Source organism: Panthera pardus, unplaced genomic scaffold, assembly GCF_024362965.1.
Source record: "Panthera pardus isolate Hobbes unplaced genomic scaffold, ASM2436296v1 HiC_scaffold_8, whole genome shotgun sequence".
Taxonomy (NCBI): Eukaryota; Metazoa; Chordata; class Mammalia; order Carnivora; family Felidae; genus Panthera; species Panthera pardus.
The window spans coordinates 26,270,380-26,295,859 of record NW_026527013.1 but is presented as its reverse complement, the minus strand read 5'-3'; the positions used below and the strand labels follow the sequence as shown (position 1 = coordinate 26,295,859).

Sequence of the window (25,480 nt, the reverse complement as noted above, 5' to 3'; positions counted from 1 at the left end):
AGTTCTCACTGATTTGGAAAACTGGGAATCCTGAGTTCTAACACCTTAATCTCAGGGTATAAAGCAGAATCCCAAGAGAAAACAGAATATGAGACACTTTCAAAGAATCTTGCCTTTCCCTAGATATTTTACTCATACACCATCAAGTCTGACAGACTAAAGTTCTGGTCTCTTCAAAATAATGATTATTGTAACCACTATAGCAACAATAATAATCAGGACCATCACAGCCAAAGATACAAGACTGACAACCTCCACCTATTAAATACCTACTGTAAACCACGCCCCACACAGGCAGTTCATATACATCCTCTCATCTCATCCCTCACAACATTATGAGGTAGAAAGCATTTCTCCCACTTTATTTTTTAATAAATATTTTCTTATTTGTTTATTTATTTATTTATCTATCTATTTATTTATTTATGAGAGTGAGTGGGGGAGGGCAGAGGGAGAGAGAGAATTTGAAGCAGGCTCCACACTCAGCATGGAGCCCGACACAGGACTTGATCCCACAGTCCTGGGATCATGACCTGAGCCAAACTGACTGAGCCACCCAGGAGCCCCTCTCCCACTTTAAAGATGGAGAAACTAAGGCTTAAAGAATTTTAAAGTGCCCCACAGGTCACCTGGCTGGCGAAGAGAATGGTCTTTATTTCAAACCAATCCTACAGATGTCCCTGGTTCATGCTCTGTTGGTTTTCTCTCAGGGTTTTCTGGCTGCAGGATTCACTGTGCATCCACTATGCACAAGGCAGGGGGTCCAGTGTCCCCATTGGCGCTCTTTGCACTTTTCTAGAACTGTTTTAAGAGCAAGTAACATGCTAACTTTATAAGTTACCCGTTAACTTATTACCCTTTTCCTGCTGGTATCTTTTAAAAAACTTCCCAGTGCCGCTTACAATTTTTTCCCTTAATTCAGCAATATGAAAATGTTTTCTCCAATGTTTTCCGTTAGGGAAACACTAAGCTCCTAAAATCTGAATATACTATCCAAGCTCTTAAAGATTGTTGCATCTACCTAATGCTGCTTTCTGAAACTAGGCTCTTGTCAAGATAAACCAATCCCTCAAAACTATCACTAATGATCAACAGTTAGAAAAAATACAAAGATGTTAATTAAGATCCTCTTATGTGGAAGCCCCAGGACTGAGGACACAATAATTCAAGAAACGGTCAGTTCTAACTCTTGTCATACATATCATCTTCATCCTGGAAGAAAATCACACTGAAATTTCCCAACAAGCAGTTAAGCTTGTTGCTTGCTGAGGCATCACTGAAAGTGTGGCATGACCCCCAGGAACACTGCTGTGAGGTGCCCAACTCTGCCCCCCTCAGTCTGGCTTTGCAGCTCTCACAGCCCTGCTGTTGAAACCAGCATGCGGGGCCTGGATTCTGAGATGTTCTCCTCTCTCTCCCCCTAGATATTCCCATGGTGCTCTCCTCACTCTCTCCACTGGATATTCCCATGATGCTCTCCTCACTCTGTCTCCTGATAGTCCCATAATGCTCTCCTCACTGTCTTCCTCGGACAGCTCTCCATCCCTACATCCTCCTCCACCATTCCCTTCTTCAGGGAATTCCAAACTCAACATGCCTGGCCAGTACCCCCTTCCAGACTTTTCCAAAAGCCTTTTGACTACCACATGACTCAGAAGTCCCGCATCTCTCCCCCTTCTCCTGATTCATTCATTTGTGCCCATCCATCTAGCTTCCCAGACTGTGATATGTCCCCCTCCACTCCTGTTAATGCACAGGTGGAGAGGTGCCAGCACTGAAGCCAACTTGTGAGTCTAGACAAACTATGCCATTCAATACATGACTATTTAAATTTAAATTAATTAAATAAAATCCAGAGTTCAGTTCTACACTCACACCTGTCACATTTTAAGTGCACGGTAGCCACACAGGAAAAGGAGCTGTCCATATTGGACACCACAGCTTTAGAGGGTCAATACCCCTGAAAGCCTCTTGCAACCAATTCCTTAGGCCAGTCTGGTTCCACATTTACTAGGAATGTTGGGTGGGAAGAAAAATTCCCACTGGGTGTGAGATACCAGGTGTGAGACAGATCACAGCTCCCTCAGCCACCACACAGGGTCCGGGTCATCCTTTCTTCTTGCTCCCATTCTGTCACATCCCTAACACTAGTTGCCAGGGGAATCTTCACAACTCACATCATGCATTAGGCTGCCCAGGTCTGATGTGAACTCAGACTACTTGATATGATCCCAACCCAACTTCCTGGGCCAACTCCCACATCTCTGCCTGCACCCCAAATAACCAACTCCTGTCCCCATGCCAGCCCCGCACAGCCTCATGCTTTGTCTTTCCCCAGGCTGCCCCCTTCATGTAGAACACTCCCATGTCCTGGCTGCCAGATGAACCTCTCTGCCTCTCTGCCTTTGGGGCTGATTCGAGTATCACACTCCCCAGGTGTGCATCTTGGTTCCCAAAGGCTGAGTTCTTCTAGACCTCCAAGCTTCGCACCCTGCTCCTGGCACACTCTGAGAACTGTCCATAGGGGGCTTCTGGGTATGTATCTAGCCTGCAGGTGCCCAATCTCCTCCCCCCAGACCACTGAACCAGAGAAATCACCACTGCCGGTTGGCCTGGAGACGGGTTTTTTGGGGGCTTATAGAGGAGCCTCAGGCTCCTTAAGAGCTGCCTTTTTTCTTTCTTTCTTTCTTTCTTTCTTTCTTTCTTTCTTTCTTTCTTTCTTTCTTTCTTCCTTCCTTCCTTCCTTTCTTTCTTTCTTTTTTAAAGCAACAGTGTTAAAAAGCCATACTCACTCTTCAAAGAACACAGCCTTCTTTCCCAACTGCTCCTGGCTCTGGCAGAAGCTGAAAATGAGATTCTGGAATCACAAGAAAGAAAATGACAAAGCATTAAATCGTAATGAGAAGGTGAATGAATTGCTAACAGCCACAAAATTGCTGGCTTCACCAGAGACTGAGGTGGGGGTGGTGCGATGGCTCGCATGGCCTTCTCTCCTCCTGGGCACGGGCACAGGTGTGGCTTCATAGCCCACCTTGTGTTTGGCTCACCTACCCCAATTAAGAAACCAGCACAAAGGGCAGGGCACAGCAGATAATGGGCCAGGCCTAGGAAGGCATGAAGGAAGTCAAAGAAGAAATGTGCAGTGACAGGACAGAGCTGGGAGTGAGCTGGTGACTCCTGGACTGCAGTGGGGAGAAAGGCAAGAAGCCGGGTATGTGTGGGTGGGGGTGGGGGGTGGGGGGGACAGGCACACTCAGGTGAAAGGGGGCTCTGAGACCTACAAACGTAACTAAGACCCCCAAACAAAGACTGAAACTTGCCTTCTCCATTCGTCATTAGGGTTTACCTAAAAGTTGTACTTAGGAAGGAATGAGAAGGGGTGCCCGGCTGGCTCCATTGGTAGAGCATGTAACTCTTGATCTCGGGGTTCAAAGTTCGAGCCCCACACTGGGTATAGAATTTATTTAAACATTTTTTAATTAAAAAAAAAGAGGGGTGTCTGACTGGCTCAGTTGGTAGAGCATGCAACTCTTAATCTCAGGGTTCTGAGTTCAAGCCCCAAGTTGGGCATAGAGCTTACTTAAAAAATAACATAACACAACATAACAACATAACACAGAATAAAGAAAGGAATGAGAAGGTGGCAGCCAGGAACAAATGAGGATAATGTTTCTACCAGAGTGGCTGCTAGAGGGACCCCACAGCTCAAAACCAGGGCTGGATAGGGAGACACAGTGCCAAGGCACCATGGCAGAAGAATGAGGAGCCCAGCAAGGGAAGGTAAATCCACAAAACCCCTGAATTATTTCAGAGGAGTCAAAGAGTTAAACCTAAAAAAGTAAAATAAAACCATGGAAGTTCTGTAAGACAACATAAGAACTCTGTTTGAAAATATCTCAGCAGGGAAAGTCTAAGTAAGATAGAAGGTCCAGAGGCCATAACGAAAAGATTAACATGTTCACTGCATAAACATGTTTTCAATGTCCACATGGAAAGATACACCATGACCAAGATCAAGATTTGTCAATACATACTCAGACACAACAGACTAATTTCCTGAATGTACAAAAGGTTCCTAAAAATCAAAACAACAACAAAATCCAATAGGAAAATGGGCAAATGATCTGAGTAGATAATTTATCAGAAAGTAAACACAAATGACTTTCGAACATATAAAAAGACCCTCAAGCTCATTTATAATAAGAGAAATGCAGATTAAATTGACAAGCTAATGGCAGTCTTAATTTTTTAAAGTGGTATCTTTTTTTTTTTTTAAGTTTACTTATTGATTTTGAGAGAGAGCACACAAGGGAGGGCAGAGAGAGAGGGAGAGAGAATCCCAAGCAGGTTCCACACTGTCAGCACAGAGCCCGATGCTGGGCTCAAACTCACAAACTGTGAGATCATGACCCAAGCCAAAGTCAGCCACTTAACCAACTGAGCCACCCAGGCAACAATGGCAATCTTTATTTACCGTACCAGCAAAAAACAAAAAGTTTAGTAACAGTCTATGTTGCAGAGACTGTGGGCAAATAGATGCTCTATACAATGTACCAATTTATATTCCCATGAACAAACTCTATGCATGGCAATTTGTTAAAATCTGTGACATTGTAAAACGCACATACCTTCAACCTAAGAATCTCTTCTAAGAGTTTATGTTTGTACCTAGTGTATGAAATCATGTTTGTGGAAGGTTACATGTCACGGTAGAATCTATCATGGCAAAGGAGTGAAATTAACTCATGCCCACTTATAGGGCATCTGTTAAGTAAACAATGGTATAGCTTTATAAGGAAGTATTATGTATAGCCATTAAATACAAACAAAATTAAACATAAGCCATTAAAATAATGAGGCAGTTCTATTTGTCTTTATGAGTAATGACCTCCAAGGTTCATTCTTTTTTAAGATTTTAAAAAATTTATGTTTTTATTTTGAGAGAGAGAAAGGGAGGGAGAGCATGAGCAGGGGAAGGGCAGAGAGGGAGGGAGTGAGAGAATCCCAAGCAGGCTCCACAGTCAGCAAAGAGCCCGATGCAGGGCTTGATCTCACGAACTGTGACCTGAGCTGAAACCAAGAGTCAGACACTTAATCCACTGAGTCACCCAGGTGTCCCCCAAGATTCACTGTTAACTCAAAAAAAAAAAAAAAAAAAAGCAACACCAAAAAACAAGAAACAGCAGAGAATGGATAGAATAATACCTTTTGCATTAAAGGAGACAGAAAGAAAGAGAGGAGAGGGAGGGAGAAGGATACACAGGAAACTGGTTATCATGGCTGCATCTTGTATCTTTTGACCTTTTTTTAGAGACAGAGAAGGAGCAGAGGAAGAGAGGGAGAGGGAGGGAGGGAGGGAGAGGGGGGGAGAGAGAGAGAGAGAGAGAGAGAGAGAGAGAGAGAGAGAGAGAGAATATCTCAAGCAGGCTCCATGCTCACCAAGGAGCTCAACACGGGCATGATCCCATGGCCCAGGATCACAACCTGAGCGGAAATCCAGAGTCGAACGCTGGACCGACTGAGCCACCCAGGTGGCCCCCTGTTATATCTTTTGAATTACTATCATGTGCATGTGTAAGGCTTTCTCTATTTAATTACAAAATATAATATAAAGTCCTAAAATAGAATGGTCTATCCTGCATTGTCCAATACCGTTGCCACTAGCCACATGTGGCTGTTTAAATTGATCAAAATTAAATACAATGTAGAATTCAGTTCCTCAGGTGCACTAGTCACATTTCACCTGCTCAAGAGCTACATGTAGCTAATGGCCACCACCCTGGGCAGGAAGCATAGAGAACACTTTCATTAGCACAAAAACTTCTTCTGGCCAGTTCTGGACTCTAAGCTAATTAAAAGGCCCACAAGCAGGGGCACCTGGGTGTTTCAGTTGGTTAAGTATCCGACTTTGGCTCAGGTCATGAGCTCACGGTTCATAAGCTCAAGGCCTGTGTCAGGTGAACTTGAGAACCATTCCGGGCTCCACACTCTCTCTCCTCTCTCTCTACACCTTGTGGGATTCTCTCTCTCTCTCTGCTCCTCACTCACTCCCACTCTCTATCTCTCTCAAAAATAAATAAATAAGTAAGATACAGGAGTTCAATTTATTTAAAAAAAAAAAAAAAAAGGCCCATGAGAGAGAGAACGACCAAACCTTAATTGTTTCACATGATAAGGGAAGAAACAAATACAAATATGAAGGCCGGTAGCCTGCCTCCCTCTCTCTCTCTCTCCACAAGCTACACAGGCTGCCTACTAAGATAACAAAGACTGGGAGAGCTGCTGCCTTGTGTGACTATCCAAAGGTTAAGTCAGTTTGACAGGAACTTCAGTCCTCCTTGATCAAGTCCAGCATTCTAAGACAAAAGATAAGGATTTCCATTCTGGAACCATACATGTGCATAAACTGGAAATGCATATCTCCTTTGTGGCTCTGAGAGAGGTACTGATAAGAGGAGAACTCTGTCTCTCTAGGTTCCAAAGTGCTAGCAACTGGTTCCCCCTGGGTGTTCTGGCTCAAGAACCAGCCAAGCCCACAACTCCCTCCCCAGCTTCTACCAGCTAAGGCAGCTTGTCAGGCAAGGAAATTCAGCCTAGCCTGGCTGGTCCTGTGGGCAGGGAATCAGAGAACCAGATAATCCTGTTACCGGATTGCCTGGAGAAGGGGACACAGTCAGTGGGGAGAAAGTTATGCAGTTCAATCAGGACTTCTGCTGGAAGGGAAGTAGCTCATGTGTCTTGCAGCTGTCTTCTAAAAAATTGTATCAGTCAAGGGGCGCCTGGGTGGCGCAGTCGGTTAAGCGTCCGACTTCAGCCAGGTCACGATCTCGCGGTCCGTGAGTTCGAGCCCCGCGTCAGGCTCTGGGCTGATGGCTCGGAGCCTGGAGCCTGCTTCCGATTCTGTGTCTCCCTCTCTCTCTGCCCCTCCCCCATTCATGCTCTGTCTCTCTCTGTCTCAAAAATAAATGTTAAAAAAAAAAAATTAAAAAAAAAAAAAAGAAAATCTTTGCTCTTAGGAGACTTCTGCTGAAGTATTAAGGGGTGAAGAATAGTGATATCTGCTACTCATTGTTCATTTCTGCTACTCACTTTTAAAAATTGAGAAGAAAAAAGTCACTGGGGAAGGGGAAAAGAGAGAACATTAAAGCAAATGTGGCAAATGTTAACCTCTGGTGAATCCAGGTGAAGGTTACATGGTAATATTCTTTCAGCTTTTCTATAAGTTTGCAATTTTTAAAAATTAAAAGTTAAGAGATGCCTGGGTGGCTTAGTCAACTAAGCCCTGCATAGGGCTCTGTGCATCGGGCAGTGCACAGCCTGCTTGGGATTTTCTCTCTCCCTCTCTCTACCCCTCCCCCCACAATAAATAAATAAACTTTAAAAATAAATAAATAAAAATTAAAACTTAGGACAGAGAACCTGAAAGACAGAAATGGAAACGATCTATGTGTGCGCGTGAATGCTACTATCACGGAAAGGATGTGTTAACAAATCAGTAACAGTTCATCTAAGGTGGGTAACTAGTAGCTGGGGTTGTAATGCCCGAGGTCGCGAAACCCCCCATAAGAGACCACCAGAGTCGTAAGTCAAAGCCAACCGGCAAGGGTCGTTTATTGCAGGTTCGAACCTGGACCTCCGTGCACTCGTTGCCAGTGACGCTAAGAGGCTCCGATCAGGGTTGGTACAGCGTTTTTATAGACAGAGACAAATAGCATAGGGGAGGTTTCAGATTATGGGGGGTCTGATTAGTTGATTTTAAAGTAAGGACATTTGTTGTTCTCTGATTGGGCGTCCTTTGTCTGTCCTTTGGCGGGAAGGCTTTGTCTGTTACTTGTGGCAGGAGAAAAAAAGGGGAAGGGGGAAGGGGGAAGGGGGAAGGGGGAAGGGAGAAGGGGGAAGGGGGAAGGGGAGGAATGTGTTAAGCAAGATTACAGAAGCGAGAAAATGCTGGTTAGTAAGTATTTTCATAATCTTAGGGTATAGCAAACTAAGTCTAGAAAAATTTAACGGTGCTCACATCGAACAATAGGCAAGACATACAAAATTTGAAATTCATTTTCTACAGGGTGTTAGGGATAGAAGGAAAACTTGTTTTTTTAGCATGTACCTTTTTAAACCTTTTGGTTATTTATCACATATATGTATAATAGCCTATTCAAAAATAAGTCCCATACAATAAAAAGTTAAGAGGGAACAAATCAAAACGGTAGAATTTGCATTGTACTTTCTGAGGTCTTCTTGAAGACTAGATGAACACATCTGAAGGCTAGAATGGGAGCACCAGGAGGGCAGGGACTATCGTGTGTCCCCAGCACCGAGAGCAGGTCTGACACAGCACGCAATAAATGGGAGTGACCATTCCAACAAGACTTTGTTAGAAAGAGGCTGCAGGCTCTTTGGCCTGCTGGCAAAAAGTGATCAACCCTTGGTATAGCACACCAGTCCTGTCAAACAGGCAGGACTTTTATTTCATTTTATAGGCTGGGAAAAGTAAGGCACAGAGAGGCTAAGTAACTTGCCCAAAGTCACTCAGCCGGTTGAATCAAGATTACAAAACAAACAGGTTTCTCCTTGGACCCACCCCCTCTGCACCATGCTATACGTCGTCTAATTTTTTTTTTAAATGGCCTTTTTTTCAATCTTCATAAGCTCTCTGCTGTTAAATACCTACACTTGTCATCACTCCTAATTTCTCCATGAAGCTATGGCATCTCCATTTATGTTCTGTCCTCTACAAGGGGTTGGTGAAACAAGCCCCTCACAGTCTAGGGGGAAGTGGAGGAGACAGACGAATATATAGGTGGGTTAGATGGTTCTTAGTCACACGCACAGGCTCTTTGTGGGTACCATGCTGAACCCGCAGGAATGAAAGCCCTCTCAGGGGCAGAAGCACTGTCTGTGTTTCTGATTCAACTGGCCTCTCAGCTTCTCAATCACTATAAACACTTTTCAGCACACTTAAGTCACTGGCCTGCTTTCTCCTAGAACTAGAGCTCCTTGAGAGTCAGGCCAATCCGTATGTTCTTTCTCAGCGCCCCAAGAATAGTACAGGACACAAATACGGTGCAAATGAATGAATGAAAAGCTAAGTTACAAAATGGGCTCAGTCCGGTTTGTTTTGGGGACAATCAACCATTCCCAATGATGCTGTAAGAGAGCTGACTTTTTTCTTTCAGTAATTACAAAACTCCCTGGAGGAGTCACCTATTTAACGCAGGGTACAATTTACCGTGCTAAAAAGGCCTCACTGTCAAGGGGTAAGCAAATTACTTTCAGACTGAAGAGAATTTTAGAAATCTGTTTGAACATTGGTCACAAAAGAGTCAATGACAATAGGAACTGTCACCTTCAAGAGGACTTTTCCAAATCACACAAAGTCCCTAAAAACTGCTGAGGGTTACTATGAATTCTGATTCCTGAGCTGCAGGAGGTTAATTCGTGATGTTCCTTTCGACTAGGAACTAGAACATTTTATGCCCAAAGCCATTATTTCACTGACCCTGACACTGTGGATGGTAGCCCCAAGGTCTAATCATCAAAAAGAGGCACCACGGCTTTGCCAATGCCTGCTATGGACCTCTCCATCACTTTGGGGGAAAGTTTTATCTGGCTCCACCTCCCATTTAATTGCAGAATGAACTTCAATTAGGAGTTTTTGTAGAGCCTGATTAAAGAAAAAAATTTTTAACATTTTATTTATTTTTGCAAGACAGAGAGAGACAAAGCCTGAGAAGGGAAGGGGCAGAGAGAGAAGGAGACATGGAATCTGAAACAGGCTCCAGGATCAGCACAGAGCCTGACACGGACGGGGCTTGAACCCACGGACCGTGAGATCATGACCAGAGCAGAAGTCAAATGCTTAACCCACTTAGCACCCAGGCACCCCTAGCCTGATGAATTTAGTAAGGCATGGACTTACAGAGAAGCCTGTTGTACACTTTCCCTGAACAGGTCAAATATGGACAGGCCCCGGGTGAAGAAACTAATGCTTGCTTGCTTCCTTCCTTCCTTTTTTAAAAACGTATTTATTTTTGAGAGAGAGAGCATGCATAAGGGGGGATGGGCAGAAAGAGAGGGAGAGAGAGAATCCCAAGCAGTCTCTGTTTTGTTAAAGCAAAATAAATCGTGAGATCATGACCTAAGCCGAAATCAAGAGTCGGACGCTTAACTGACTGAGCCACCCAGGTGCCCCGAAACTAATGCTTTCTGACTCTTCTATACACATAGTATACATAAGGAGGAAGTGATGATCCCTACCTCTGCATCATCCTTCATTTTAAAGAGGACTTGCCCCAGCCTTTCTTTAAAAAGGAAGCTCTCCGGGGCGCCTGGGTGGCGCAGTCGGTTAAGCGTCCGACTTCAGCCAGGTCACGATCTCGCGGTCCGTGAGTTCGAGCCCCGCGTCAGGCTCTGGGCTGATGGCTCGGAGCCTGGAGCCTGTTTCCGATTCTGTGTCTCCCTCTCTCTCTCTGCCCCTCCCCCGTTCATGCTCTGTCTCTCTCTGTCCCAAAAATAAATAAAAAACGTTGAAAAATTTAAAAAAAAAAATAAAAAGGAAGCTCTCCTACCCTGCGGAGGTTTGTTTATAGGATACTCTATTGTACCCAAAGGAGAGTCTGGAGACAGGAAAACTGAAACCTTGTGAACCTGGAACCACCAATGACTGAAAATCAACTAAGGGGTGGAGAGTGGAATTTCCCAAAGGATGGGGCCCATACAATTGATGTTTGCTTGCAAGATGACGTTAGGGAGCAGGAGAATACTGAATAATGCTCAGGGCTACACAGCATTAACTGGGTAACATAACACTGACATGCATACAGAGAAATCAGCTTTCAGTTCTTATTCAGTTCTGTCTAGGTCAAAGAGAAATTCTCAGTATGGTGTTATTAAACACCTCTCTAAGCCTTCCCCTCCTGCAAGCAACAGTAACTAGCTACTTAATAACATGGTTTCTTTGCGTTGATTTTTTTCCCTCCCTCCTCTTCCTTCCTTCCTGCCTTATTTTTTTTTAAGATCTAATATTAAGCCCTTTGTGAATGGGCCAGCATCCCATCTAGCAAGTACAGGGATGCTTTCAATTTATGAAAATTAATTTTTAAAATTAAGTTAAAAGGAGTCAATTTAAAGAAAAATGCAAAGTAGGCAATATATAGGTCTGGTGAAAATCATAATGGTGACACATGAATGGCTCGGGCGCCAACCAGGCTGGGGGGGGGCACATTCCCACTGCCTCTCTACCAGGAAGAGAGCTTGGTTTCCTCAACTATTAAATAAGAACACTCATCCAAATCACCTCTTCTGTCTTCTCCTACTCAGACTTAAAACATTTCTCAAATTATGCCAGGCAATTAAAGAGTAGGATCTGGCTTGCCCCCTCAAGAATCTTACTCCTTGTTACATGTTCCCAGAACCTAAAACAGTACCAGGCAAATATCTGTGGCTTGACAATGCTTATTGCCTGAATTCTTGAAAAAGATTGAAAAAGAGAAAAAAAAATTGCACTCATTTTATGTATCTGTTGTGTGAAAGCAAGGCACCCCAGTGTTAAGGACAATGACCTCCGTGGCCTTGTGGCACAGGGCGAAGAGAAGCTACGTTAGGAAGAGAGCTGTACGTTCTGACACCAGGGAGAGTCACACAGGCTCACATCCCAGACTGAGCCTGCCATCCGGCCTCCTCCTGTTAGCATCCAAGCTGTGCATGTAGGGCCTGTATCTCTGAACACAGGGATGAAGACTGATTGGATAGAGGAGACACCAGTGGATCCACATAAACAAACGTTGCACCTCAAAGTCCCTCGTCTGGGGGCTAGGAGTAAGGCATAATGTGTCACGACTGTCTTTTCAAGTTCTCACTGATTTGGAAAACTGGGAATCCTGAGTTCTAACACCTTAATCTCAGGGTATAAAGCAGAATCCCAAGAGAAAACAGAATATGAGACACTTTCAAAGAATCTTGCCTTTCCCTAGATATTTTACTCATACACCATCAAGTCTGACAGACTAAAGTTCTGGTCTCTTCAAAATAATGATTATTGTAACCACTATAGCAACAATAATAATCAGGACCATCACAGCCAAAGATACAAGACTGACAACCTCCACCTATTAAATACCTACTGTAAACCACGCCCCACACAGGCAGTTCATATACATCCTCTCATCTCATCCCTCACAACATTATGAGGTAGAAAGCATTTCTCCCACTTTATTTTTTAATAAATATTTTCTTATTTGTTTATTTATTTATTTATCTATCTATTTATTTATTTATGAGAGTGAGTGGGGGAGGGCAGAGGGAGAGAGAGAATTTGAAGCAGGCTCCACACTCAGCATGGAGCCCGACACAGGACTTGATCCCACAGTCCTGGGATCATGACCTGAGCCAAACCGACTGAGCCACCCAGGAGCCCCTCTCCCACTTTAAAGATGGAGAAACTAAGGCTTAAAGAATTTTAAAGTGCCCCACAGGTCACCTGGCTGGCGAAGAGAATGGTCTTTATTTCAAACCAATCCTACAGATGTCCCTGGTTCATGCTCTGTTGGTTTTCTCTCAGGGTTTTCTGGCTGCAGGATTCACTGTGCATCCACTATGCACAAGGCAGGGGGTCCAGTGTCCCCATTGGCGCTCTTTGCACTTTTCTAGAACTGTTTTAAGAGCAAGTAACATGCTAACTTTATAAGTTACCCGTTAACTTATTACCCTTTTCCTGCTGGTATCTTTTAAAAAACTTCCCAGTGCCGCTTACAATTTTTTCCCTTAATTCAGCAATATGAAAATGTTTTCTCCAATGTTTTCCGTTAGGGAAACACTAAGCTCCTAAAATCTGAATATACTATCCAAGCTCTTAAAGATTGTTGCATCTACCTAATGCTGCTTTCTGAAACTAGGCTCTTGTCAAGATAAACCAATCCCTCAAAACTATCACTAATGATCAACAGTTAGAAAAAATACAAAGATGTTAATTAAGATCCTCTTATGTGGAAGCCCCAGGACTGAGGACACAATAATTCAAGAAACGGTCAGTTCTAACTCTTGTCATACATATCATCTTCATCCTGGAAGAAAATCACACTGAAATTTCCCAACAAGCAGTTAAGCTTGCTGAGGCATCACTGAAAGTGTGGCATGACCCCCAGGAACACTGCTGTGAGGTGCCCAACTCTGCCCCCCTCAGTCTGGCTTTGCAGCTCTCACAGCCCTGCTGTTGAAACCAGCATGCGGGGCCTGGATTCTGAGATGTTCTCCTCTCTCTCCCCCTAGATATTCCCATGGTGCTCTCCTCACTCTCTCCACTGGATATTCCCATGATGCTCTCCTCACTCTGTCTCCTGATAGTCCCATAATGCTCTCCTCACTGTCTTCCTCGGACAGCTCTCCATCCCTACATCCTCCTCCACCATTCCCTTCTTCAGGGAATTCCAAACTCAACATGCCTGGCCAGTACCCCCTTCCAGACTTTTCCAAAAGCCTTTTGACTACCACATGACTCAGAAGTCCCGCATCTCTCCCCCTTCTCCTGATTCATTCATTTGTGCCCATCCATCTAGCTTCCCAGACTGTGATATGTCCCCCTCCACTCCTGTTAATGCACAGGTGGAGAGGTGCCAGCACTGAAGCCAACTTGTGAGTCTAGACAAACTATGCCATTCAATACATGACTATTTAAATTTAAATTAATTAAATAAAATCCAGAGTTCAGTTCTACACTCACACCTGTCACATTTTAAGTGCACGGTAGCCACACAGGAAAAGGAGCTGTCCATATTGGACACCACAGCTTTAGAGGGTCAATACCCCTGAAAGCCTCTTGCAACCAATTCCTTAGGCCAGTCTGGTTCCACATTTACTAGGAATGTTGGGTGGGAAGAAAAATTCCCACTGGGTGTGAGATACCAGGTGTGAGACAGATCACAGCTCCCTCAGCCACCACACAGGGTCCGGGTCATCCTTTCTTCTTGCTCCCATTCTGTCACATCCCTAACACTAGTTGCCAGGGGAATCTTCACAACTCACATCATGCATTAGGCTGCCCAGGTCTGATGTGAACTCAGACTACTTGATATGATCCTAACCCAACTTCCTGGGCCAACTCCCACATCTCTGCCTGCACCCCAAATAACCAACTCCTGTCCCCATGCCAGCCCCGCACAGCCTCATGCTTTGTCTTTCCCCAGGCTGCCCCCTTCATGTAGAACACTCCCATGTCCTGGCTGCCAGATGAACCTCTCTGCCTCTCTGCCTTTGGGGCTGATTCGAGTATCACACTCCCCAGGTGTGCATCTTGGTTCCCAAAGGCTGAGTTCTTCTAGACCTCCAAGCTTCGCACCCTGCTCCTGGCACACTCTGAGAACTGTCCATAGGGGGCTTCTGGGTATGTATCTAGCCTGCAGGTGCCCAATCTCCTCCCCCCAGACCACTGAACCAGAGAAATCACCACTGCCGGTTGGCCTGGAGACGGGTTTTTTGGGGGCTTATAGAGGAGCCTCAGGCTCCTTAAGAGCTGCCTTTTTTCTTTCTTTCTTTCTTTCTTTCTTTCTTTCTTTCTTTCTTTCTTTCTTTCTTTCTTCCTTCCTTCCTTCCTTCCTTCCTTCCTTTCTTTCTTTCTTTTTTAAAGCAACAGTGTTAAAAAGCCATACTCACTCTTCAAAGAACACAGCCTTCTTTCCCAACTGCTCCTGGCTCTGGCAGAAGCTGAAAATGAGATTCTGGAATCACAAGAAAGAAAATGACAAAGCATTAAATCGTAATGAGAAGGTGAATGAATTGCTAACAGCCACAAAATTGCTGGCTTCACCAGAGACTGAGGTGGGGGTGGTGCGATGGCTCGCATGGCCTTCTCTCCTCCTGGGCACGGGCACAGGTGTGGCTTCATAGCCCACCTTGTGTTTGGCTCACCTACCCCAATTAAGAAACCAGCACAAAGGGCAGGGCACAGCAGATAATGGGCCAGGCCTAGGAAGGCATGAAGGAAGTCAAAGAAGAAATGTGCAGTGACAGGACAGAGCTGGGAGTGAGCTGGTGACTCCTGGACTGCAGTGGGGAGAAAGGCAAGAAGCCGGGTATGTGTGGGTGGGGGTGGGGGTGGGGGGGACAGGCACACTCAGGTGAAAGGGGGCTCTGAGACCTACAAACGTAACTAAGACCCCCAAACAAAGACTGAAACTTGCCTTCTCCATTCGTCATTAGGGTTTACCTAAAAGTTGTACTTAGGAAGGAATGAGAAGGGGTGCCCGGCTGGCTCCATTGGTAGAGCATGTAACTCTTGATCTCGGGGTTCAAAGTTCGAGCCCCACACTGGGTATAGAATTTATTTAAACATTTTTTAATTAAAAAAAAAGAGGGGTGTCTGACTGGCTCAGTTGGTAGAGCATGCAACTCTTAATCTCAGGGTTCTGAGTTCAAGCCCCAAGTTGGGCATAGAGCTTACTTAAAAAATAACATAACACAACATAACAACATAACACAGAATAAAGAAAGGAATGAGAAGGTGGCAGCCAGGGAACAAATGAGGATAATGTTTCTACCAGAGTGGCTGCTAGAGGGACCCCACAGCTCAAAACCAGGGCTGGATAGGGAGACACAGTGCCAAGGCACCATGGCAGAAGAATGAGGAGCCCAGCAAGGGAAGGTAAATCCACAAAACCCCTGAATTATTTCAGAGGAGTCAAAGAGTTAAACCTAAAAAAGTAAAATAAAACCATGGAAGTTCTGTAAGACAACATAAGAACTCTGTTTGAAAATATCTCAGCAGGGAAAGTCTAAGTAAGATAGAAGGTCCAGAGGCCATAACGAAAAGATTAACATGTTCACTGCATAAACATGTTTTCAATGTCCACATGGAAAGATACACCATGACCAAGATCAAGATTTGTCAATACATACTCAGACACAACAGACTAATTTCCTGAATGTACAAAAGGTTCCTAAAAATCAAAACAACAACAAAATCCAATAGGAAAATGGGCAAATGATCTGAGTAGATAATTTATCAGAAAGTAAACACAAATGACTTTCGAACATATAAAAAGACCCTCAAGCTCATTTATAATAAGAGAAATGCAGATTAAATTGACAAGCTAATGGCAGTCTTAATTTTTTAAAGTGGTATCTTTTTTTTTTTTTAAGTTTACTTATTGATTTTGAGAGAGAGCACACAAGGGAGGGCAGAGAGAGAGGGAGAGAGAATCCCAAGCAGGTTCCACACTGTCAGCACAGAGCCCGATGCTGGGCTCAAACTCACAAACTGTGAGATCATGACCCAAGCCAAAGTCAGCCACTTAACCAACTGAGCCACCCAGGCAACAATGGCAATCTTTATTTACCGTACCAGCAAAAAACAAAAAGTTTAGTAACAGTCTATGTTGCAGAGACTGTGGGCAAATAGATGCTCTATACAATGTACCAATTTATATTCCCATGAACAAACTCTATGCATGGCAATTTGTTAAAATCTGTGACATTGTAAAACGCACATACCTTCAACCTAAGAATCTCTTCTAAGAGTTTATGTTTGTACCTAGTGTATGAAATCATGTTTGTGGAAGGTTACATGTCACGGTAGAATCTATCATGGCAAAGGAGTGAAATTAACTCATGCCCACTTATAGGGCATCTGTTAAGTAAACAATGGTATAGCTTTATAAGGAAGTATTATGTATAGCCATTAAATACAAACAAAATTAAACATAAGCCATTAAAATAATGAGGCAGTTCTATTTGTCTTTATGAGTAATGACCTCCAAGGTTCATTCTTTTTTAAGATTTTAAAAAATTTATGTTTTTATTTTGAGAGAGAGAAAGGGAGGGAGAGCATGAGCAGGGGAAGGGCAGAGAGGGAGGGAGTGAGAGAATCCCAAGCAGGCTCCACAGTCAGCAAAGAGCCCGATGCAGGGCTTGATCTCACGAACTGTGACCTGAGCTGAAACCAAGAGTCAGACACTTAATCCACTGAGTCACCCAGGTGTCCCCCAAGATTCACTGTTAACTCAAAAAAAAAAAAAAAAAAAGCAACACCAAAAAACAAGAAACAGCAGAGAATGGATAGAATAATACCTTTTGCATTAAAGGAGACAGAAAGAAAGAGAGGAGAGGGAGGGAGAAGGATACACAGGAAACTGGTTATCATGGCTGCATCTTGTATCTTTTGACCTTTTTTTAGAGACAGAGAAGGAGCAGAGGAAGAGAGGGAGAGGGAGGGAGAGGGGGAGAGAGAGAGAGAGAGAGAGAGAGAGAGAGAGAGAGAGAGAGAGAGAGAGAGAATATCTCAAGCAGGCTCCATGCTCACCAAGGAGCTCAACACGGGCATGATCCCATGGCCCAGGATCACAACCTGAGCGGAAATCCAGAGTCGAACGCTGGACCGACTGAGCCACCCAGGTGGCCCCCTGTTATATCTTTTGAATTACTATCATGTGCATGTGTAAGGCTTTCTCTATTTAATTACAAAATATAATATAAAGTCCTAAAATAGAATGGTCTATCCTGCATTGTCCAATACCGTTGCCACTAGCCACATGTGGCTGTTTAAATTGATCAAAATTAAATACAATGTAGAATTCAGTTCCTCAGGTGCACTAGTCACATTTCACCTGCTCAAGAGCTACATGTAGCTAATGGCCACCACCCTGGGCAGGAAGCATAGAGAACACTTTCATTAGCACAAAAACTTCTTCTGGCCAGTTCTGGACTCTAAGCTAATTAAAAGGCCCACAAGCAGGGGCACCTGGGTGTTTCAGTTGGTTAAGTATCCGACTTTGGCTCAGGTCATGAGCTCACGGTTCATAAGCTCAAGGCCTGTGTCAGGTGAACTTGAGAACCATTCCGGGCTCCACACTCTCTCTCCTTTCTCTCTACACCTTGTGGGATTCTCTCTCTCTCTCTGCTCCTCACTCACTCCCACTCTCTATCTCTCTCAAAAATAAATAAATAAGTAAGATACAGGAGTTCAATTTATTTAAAAAAAAAAAAAAAAAAGGCCCATGAGAGAGAGAACGACCAAACCTTAATTGTTTCACATGATAAGGGAAGAAACAAATACAAATATGAAGGCCGGTAGCCTGCCTCCCTCTCTCTCTCTCTCCACAAGCTACACAGGCTGCCTACTAAGATAACAAAGACTGGGAGAGCTGCTGCCTTGTGTGACTATCCAAAGGTTAAGTCAGTTTGACAGGAACTTCAGTCCTCCTTGATCAAGTCCAGCATTCTAAGACAAAAGATAAGGATTTCCATTCTGGAACCATACATGTGCATAAACTGGAAATGCATATCTCCTTTGTGGCTCTGAGAGAGGTACTGATAAGAGGAGAACTCTGTCTCTCTAGGTTCCAAAGTGCTAGCAACTGGTTCCCCCTGGGTGTTCTGGCTCAAGAACCAGCCAAGCCCACAACTCCCTCCCCAGCTTCTACCAGCTAAGGCAGCTTGTCAGGCAAGGAAATTCAGCCTAGCCTGGCTGGTCCTGTGGGCAGGGAATCAGAGAACCAGATAATCCTGTTATCCCGATTGCCTGGAGAAGGGGACACAGTCAGTGGGGAGAAAGTTATGCAGTTCAATCAGGACTTCTGCTGGAAGGGAAGTAGCTCATGTGTCTTGCAGCTGTCTTCTAAAAAATTGTATCAGTAAAGAAACAAGCAATAAAATATGCAACGTATGCCCTGACCTAGCCTAGCATCTTCAAAACACCACTGCTCGGGTTAAGATGTAGACTATGGTGATCGTTTGAAATAACTGCCTGCCAAGAAAGCCCAGGGGCGCCTGGGTGGTTCAGTCGTTAAGCATCCAACTTGGGTTCAGGTCATGATCTCATGGTTGCAGGTTTGAGCCCTGCGTCAGGCTCTGTGCTGACAGCCTGGAGCCTGCTTCAGGTTTCGTGTCTCCCTCTCTCTCTGCCCCTCCCCCACTTGCATTCTGTCTCTGTCTCTTAAAAATGAATAAACGTTAAAAAAAAATTTTTTTTTTTTAATGTTTACTTATTTTTGAGAGAGACAGAAAGCATGAGCAGGGGAGAGGCAGAGAGAGAAGGAGCCACAGAATCTGAAGCAGGATCCAGGCTCTGAGCTATGAGCACAGAGCCCAACATGGGGCTCGAACTCACAAACTGTGAGATCATGACCTGAGCCGAAGTTGGACGCTTAACGGACTGAGCCACCCAGGCGCCCCCAAAACTTTTGTTTTAAACAAGAAACCCTACAGAAATACAAGACAGTCTCCTGCTGGATAAAAGAGCCAAAGTTACTTGACCTTTGATCTCCAAAGATCCCAAAGACTTCAGGCTCTCAGGGAGTCCAGAACAAATTTTTATTCCAGCACTTCTCTTACAGATTAGTGCAAATGCATGCACTGTCATCAGCTGAGGTCACCTCTCAAAGGTAAAGTGCTAGAAAGAGCACCGCTTAAGTGACTATCTTCCACATGACTGAAAAGAATTAAAATAGCCTTCTATATGGGTATGCAATAGCAGAGGGCCTAAAATAGAACCTCAGCACCCCAAAGAAAAACATTCTCCCATTGTGGAATCTGTGATTGGAAATAAAAGGAAAAGCAAGGAGATTAAAGAGGGTTTTGTCACTTCTAAAGGAGGTGAAGTTGGTCGACAGCATTTTCTAACTGCAGGAACAAAGTCGGAGTTCCACAAAAAGGAGCCCTGTTATCAACAGCCAGGAGGTTTTTTTTTTTTTTTTTTTTTTAATCAGGACAAGACTTCTGGCTCCCAGCAGAGGCCCAGCATTCAGGGCCCTTTGTGAGCTGGTCCCCACCTTCTTTCTAGCCAGAATCTCCTTCCGAAGGACATCTCTGTAACCCAGTAGAATCAGCATCAGAAAAAGGGACGTGGTGAAACCACGTGGGAGAGTTCACAGTTAAGAGGAAAACAGTTCTGTTTAGAACTTAATCCACATTAAAAAAAAACCCCAAATCAAATGTATTTTAAAAGCAATAGTAAACATTAAACAAAATTAGGTCATAACTGCAATCCTGTGCTAATTCTTAGAACAAAGAATAAATCTCACGTGGATCATTTTAAAGCCTGATAAATCCTTCCAGTTAACATTTGGTGACCAGGGCTATTGCAAAAAGGACATTTTTGCAAACATACCCAATTGATCTCTCAAGGGCTTACTTGTTTGATTTTCAAGGCTCTTTCCCCTTTTCTTCATCAGGTGTCACACTGCCAGATCCTCATCTATTACTGCCTTGACATGTCATTCCAGCAGTTCTCCAACATTGCTTGCTTTCATTTCATGAAGTCTTGCCTCTCTCACAAGAGTTACAATTTCAGTGTTTGTCCTGTATGTATTTGCAAAACATCCTACGAGCTGGGAGAGATGACCAAGATGTAGATGGTCCCAGAGCCTGGCTTGAATACAGAGGCAGGGGTGATAGAGTGGAGGCTCAGTCTGAACGTCGCAAGTTCATTACTGAATATTTTCCTACTATGATGACTTCCGCTTCTCCTCTATAATCTGGAAACCACAGGGAATCAGATACCAGAAATGCTGATACTCTGACCCTCTGGATGACCGCACCTGAACCGGTTTTTTATTTTTCTCTATTTCCCCCAATCTCTCCACCTGGAGGATGCCCATGACTTACCCCGATCTTTTCCTTCACGAATCTTTCTGGCAGAGCTAGGAGTTATCTCCTTCAGTGTACCTGCCCTTGGTCCCCCAGTCATTAGGAACCTCCATGCCTCAGACATTTTGTCGGAATACTCGTCTCTTATGGCCCTGGGGATGTGTGTCTTTTATCACAGTACCCGTGAGAACACTCACTGTGCCCTCCACGAGGCTGCAAGTCTTCAACACGAGTCTTACTACATCTCTGCACCTTGCCACAGCACTTGAGGACACACTGCCTTGCCTGTGGCAGGCACTTCGTAAATAAGGATAAGCCAGGAGGTCACAAATCAACAGGGCTGTCCACCAGTGCCACTGCAGGCCACTCTTTCACTCTGTTCCTCATGGTCACCAACAAAATGAACAATCTTCGCAGTGCTGAGTTTTAGAGGCCTTTCCCAGATGGGAGGCTGGGGCTCAGAGAGGTTAAGCAAGCTGCCCAATGTCACACAGCTCTTTCTCTGCCTCCATCCCATTCCACCAGTGGCTCCCAGTGGTCCTCAGCACGATTCACACGGCTACATAGGATTTCATACCTCCCCGTCTCTCAAGCATCATCCTCTCCTGTCACACACCCCCCCTGTCTCTGAGTGAGCTATAATCCCTGACATGCCATGCTCTTTCATACCTCCACGGCTCTGGCACGCATGACACCCTCTCCCCCATGTGCCTTTTCTCCCCCCTGCCTGGTGAGCTCCAGCTCGTCCTACAAGTCTTGGCTGGGAAGCACAGCCCCAGTCTGTAAATGCTCCTCGGGGGATTCAGTTCTGCAGTTCTACAGCCTGGGTTCAAATCTCTGCTCCGCTACCCACCAGCTGTGTGACCTTGGCGAATCAGCTGACCTCCTACAGCCCCTGTGAAAGGACAAAATGAGAGGATGCGTGGAGACTGCCCCAAGCAGTGACGGGCAGATACCAAGTGCTCACTCTGTACAGCCGGGAAGACCCTGCCTGCCCTCCCACGCCTGGGGAGGCAGCCCTGACACCCCTCCATCCCCTCCAGTGCCACTCAGATGCGGGAGTCAGTGGGCGTGTCTGTGCTGCTGTCTTGATACTCCCAGAGTCTAGCCCATTGCTCCATTCCCAAAATTCATCACACACAAGGCTCGAATCTTGTTTGGGGTATATCACAAAGTAAACATCCAACGCCAACAGCCACAGAGCCACAGCTTCTGGAAAATAGCCCAAGGCAAAGGCTGCTATTACTTTATATAATTGCTTCACAAAAAGAAGAGGATCCCAACCTGCAGCAGTGTAAGAACCTCTCCCCACGTCATCCGCAGACTGCCCTGTGCCCCTGAATCAGCAGTTTCCTTGGTGCAGCCCCAAACGCATCCAACGACAGGCAGTGACACCCTACGTGGCTTCTGGGATCGGAAAGCCTGGAATACGATCCAGAGGGTTTCTGAGGGCCCAGTTTAGGAGCATATCTTGACCTTCTTTCAAGAGACAACTACATCCAAGGTCAGATAGGACTTTGGTTTGCAAAAATTGTGTCTAGATCAGGGTTTCTCAGCTGTGGCACAACTGACATTTTGGGCCAGCCAGGTCTTTGTTGTGGGAGGCTGTCCTATGTATTGTAGGATATTTAGCAGAATCTGGGACCTCTACCCACTCGAAGCCACCCCTAAGTCGTGACAAGAAAAAATGTCTCCAGACACTGCCAAATGCACCCTTGGGGACAAAGCTGTCCTCAACCGAGAGCCCTTTTGGAGGAAGTGAACCCACTGACCTCCAACCCTGGATTTATTGCTAAAGTAAATCAATAAGGAGCATTCTTAGCCACTTACTATATCTACCTTGAAACACTGTCTTCCAGTCCTCAGGGATTTTTTTTCTTTTAAGTTCACAGTCTTGAAGGCCTGGCTGCACAGACTCCCCCAGGTAGCATTTTAAAAATATAGATTCTGGGAAACCATCCCCAGAGATTCAGATTCATTTGGCCTGGGGCAGAGGCTGGACATGGGTATTTTTAAAAAATTCCCTAGGTGGGGGCGCCTGGATGGTTAGGTTGGCTAAGTCTCCCACTCTTGATTTTGGCTCAGGTCATGATCTCACGGGTGTGAGATCGAGTCCTGCTTCAGGCTGACCAGGATTCTCTCTCTCCCCCTCTCTCTCTCTGCCCCTCCCTTGCTCCTGTGCATGTGAGTTGCATGTGCTCTCTCTCACTCTCAAAATAAAATAAAATAATTTAAAATTCCCTAGGCCATTCTAACATGCAGCCAGGATGGAGAAACACTGCTAGAAGACATTTCATTTGATTCCGTCTTCTCCCTAATCCTTTGAATCTGGCAGGGTTAAACGACAGTGAACCAGAAAGTGAAAATGAGGCTAAGGGGATTTAAGTATCATCCTAATTCTTTTTTTTTTTTTTTTATAAATTTTTTTTTTTTTTAACGTTTATTTATTTTTGGGACAGAGAGAGACAGAGCATGAACGGGGGAGGGGCAGAAAGAGAGGGAGACACAGAATCGGAAACAGGCTCCAGGCTCTGAGCCATCAGCCCAGAGCCCGACGCGGGGCTCGAACTCACGGACCGCGAGATCGTGACCCGAGCTGAAGTCGGACGCTTAACCGACTGAGCCACCCAGGCGCCCCAAGTATCATCCTAATTCTTGACAATGAAATATCCTCGGCACATTCCATTTCTTGGTCCCCAAGTGACTTGCCAGAAAGAATGGAACTTAACCCTGTTCGCCCATGGCCTTTTTGATATAAACAGCGCCATCCTGCAAAACTTTCTGGAAAGATGGAAATGTTCTCCATCTGCTCTACCTAATACAGTCACTATTGAGCACTTGAAATATGGCTAGTGTGACTTAAGAGAATTTTTAAATTTATTTAATTTGAAGTTGATAGCCACCATGTTGACAGTATGAAAAGTATTTATGTCCCTACAGGGTCACAGAGATAAAGTCCTATAGCCTGCTAAATGCCACAGAACCATGAAAACTTACAAAAATGTATGCCTTAAAATATCTAAGCGCAACAGTCTTGAAATTATCAAAGGCAATCCTAACTTATGCCAATAATCAAATTAGGAGAAATTTTAACGATTTTTTTTTCAACCCGCCGAGCCGGTTTTCCAGCATATTCCAAACACTTAGCTTTGAGGGAGACATTCCTGGTCCTTTTCTTTTGAACACTCATCACTGTAAAAATTGACCTAGTCACCAAAACAATCAGGCATTGGTAAAGAATATGACTGGTAGGGAAGCAGATTTCTACTCTGAGCTGCTTACTAGGAAAAAACACTCACTGTTATTTTCCTTCTCTCCCTAATCCAAAGCAAATCTTTGATTCAAACCTTTTGCCCCAAAGATAAGTCTGAACCAACACATAGTGCAAACCCATGTAACCTCTAAGAACGAGTGTTTTATCTTCCTATCAGTAGTTTCACAATTACTTACAATTGCATGAACTGTATTCACACGTTTACTCTAGATATGTGCAGCCTCACAGAACTCAAAGCTCAGATTTTTAAAGCTAAAAAACAGAAAAGGCCATTCTTTTTACCAAAGCAATGGACGGTGTAGTGTCGAAGAAAGCTTCAGAGGCCTTTCTGACCACACACACAAGATGCTTATCTCAGGGTGCCTGGCTGGCTCAGTCGGTGGGGCATGTGACTCTTGATCCTGGGGTTGTGGGTTCAAGCCCCCTTTGGGTGTAGAGATGATTTAAAAATTAAAATCTTAAAAAAAAAAAATGCTTACCTCTTCTTGGTTGGGACTCCTCTGGCCCACCTCTAAGCAGAGTCAATATGAGCCAGTCAGTAACGACTGAATACATTTCCAGTAATTCAAAGTGGTAGCCAACACTGTCTCACTCTCCATAATAGCTGGTGCTTACTGAGTGCTTACCACATGCTGGACCTTGTGCTTTATCTAAATCTTACCATTGCCTTCTGAAACAGGTGCCATTACCAGAAGCTAAGACTCAGAGAGGTTAGATAATAGGCCCATGGCCACACAGGTAGCAGTGGTAGCAGTGGGATTTGGACCCAAGTTTCTCTGGGGGGAATCCTCTGGGTCATGAACAAAAACAAACCTGTAATTATAATGTTAGGTACCATGCTGAGCCATTCTCCCTGTGATCAGGCTGTAGCTCAATGAAGGGAGTTTGGTGTTGCAGGGTTCAGAAATTCTGAGTCTATCCTTACTTTGGAAACCATGTCATAACTCTCCCCACCCCCCACCCCCACCCCGGATCTCTCTTTCTCTCTCTCTCTCCCCTTTTGTCCTGGGGCTTCACCAGGCAGATGGGAAAAAGGGTCTTGAGGAACGCTTCTGATCCCGCCAGCATAGCTGCCCCAGAGAGCATAGGCAGACACATGCAGACAGAACTTTCCAAATGCCATCATGAAGGTGGAAGGCAGTAGGATCCCAGTTATAAGATCCCAGGGGAGAAAGGAATCACTTTCAGTTGGGGCCAGGGGAGGAATCAGAGGTGTGTTCCTGGAGGGGACCGGTGAGCTGGAGCTAAGGTAAGATTTAGACTTCATAGATTCCAGGGAGGGCATTCCCAGAGGAGGGAAGAGCTTAAGCAAAGGCAGCAGGTCACCTGCCTGGATTATAGCACAGGAGGCAGGGGGTGGGGGAGGGGGGAATCAGGATACAAAGAGGGAACAGAATCTCCAGGGGCCTAGGCTGATGGGCTGGGGCAGTACTGGGAACCCAGGAAGTGAGGACTGACCATCCCAGGACATGTTTAGCATCCCAGCCCTGGTACTTCTTAGCTGTATGGCCTCCAGCACGTCCCTTCTCTTTGGGCATCAGTCTCCTTGAGGAGGACACCCAGGACCCCTCGTTGGTCTGAGAAAATATTTTTAGAAAAATAAATTGGCGCTAAGAACATAGATTATTAATT

General features: G+C 44.8%; 1 protein-coding gene across 2 annotated transcripts in view; it reads right to left on the bottom strand.

The window, feature by feature from the left end:
* The window catches only part of ABHD6 (abhydrolase domain containing 6, acylglycerol lipase), a 66,576-nt gene that overhangs the window by 39,433 nt on the left and 1,663 nt on the right, over positions 1 to 25,480 (bottom strand). The window contains exon 2 of one of the 2 annotated variants that reach the window (XM_053898533.1): positions 2,793 to 2,860. The gene's annotated coding sequence lies outside the window, so the exon portion shown is untranslated. The remainder of the gene's footprint in view (positions 1 to 2,792; positions 2,861 to 25,480) is intronic. The other variant, XM_019469952.2, reaches the window with a different exon arrangement.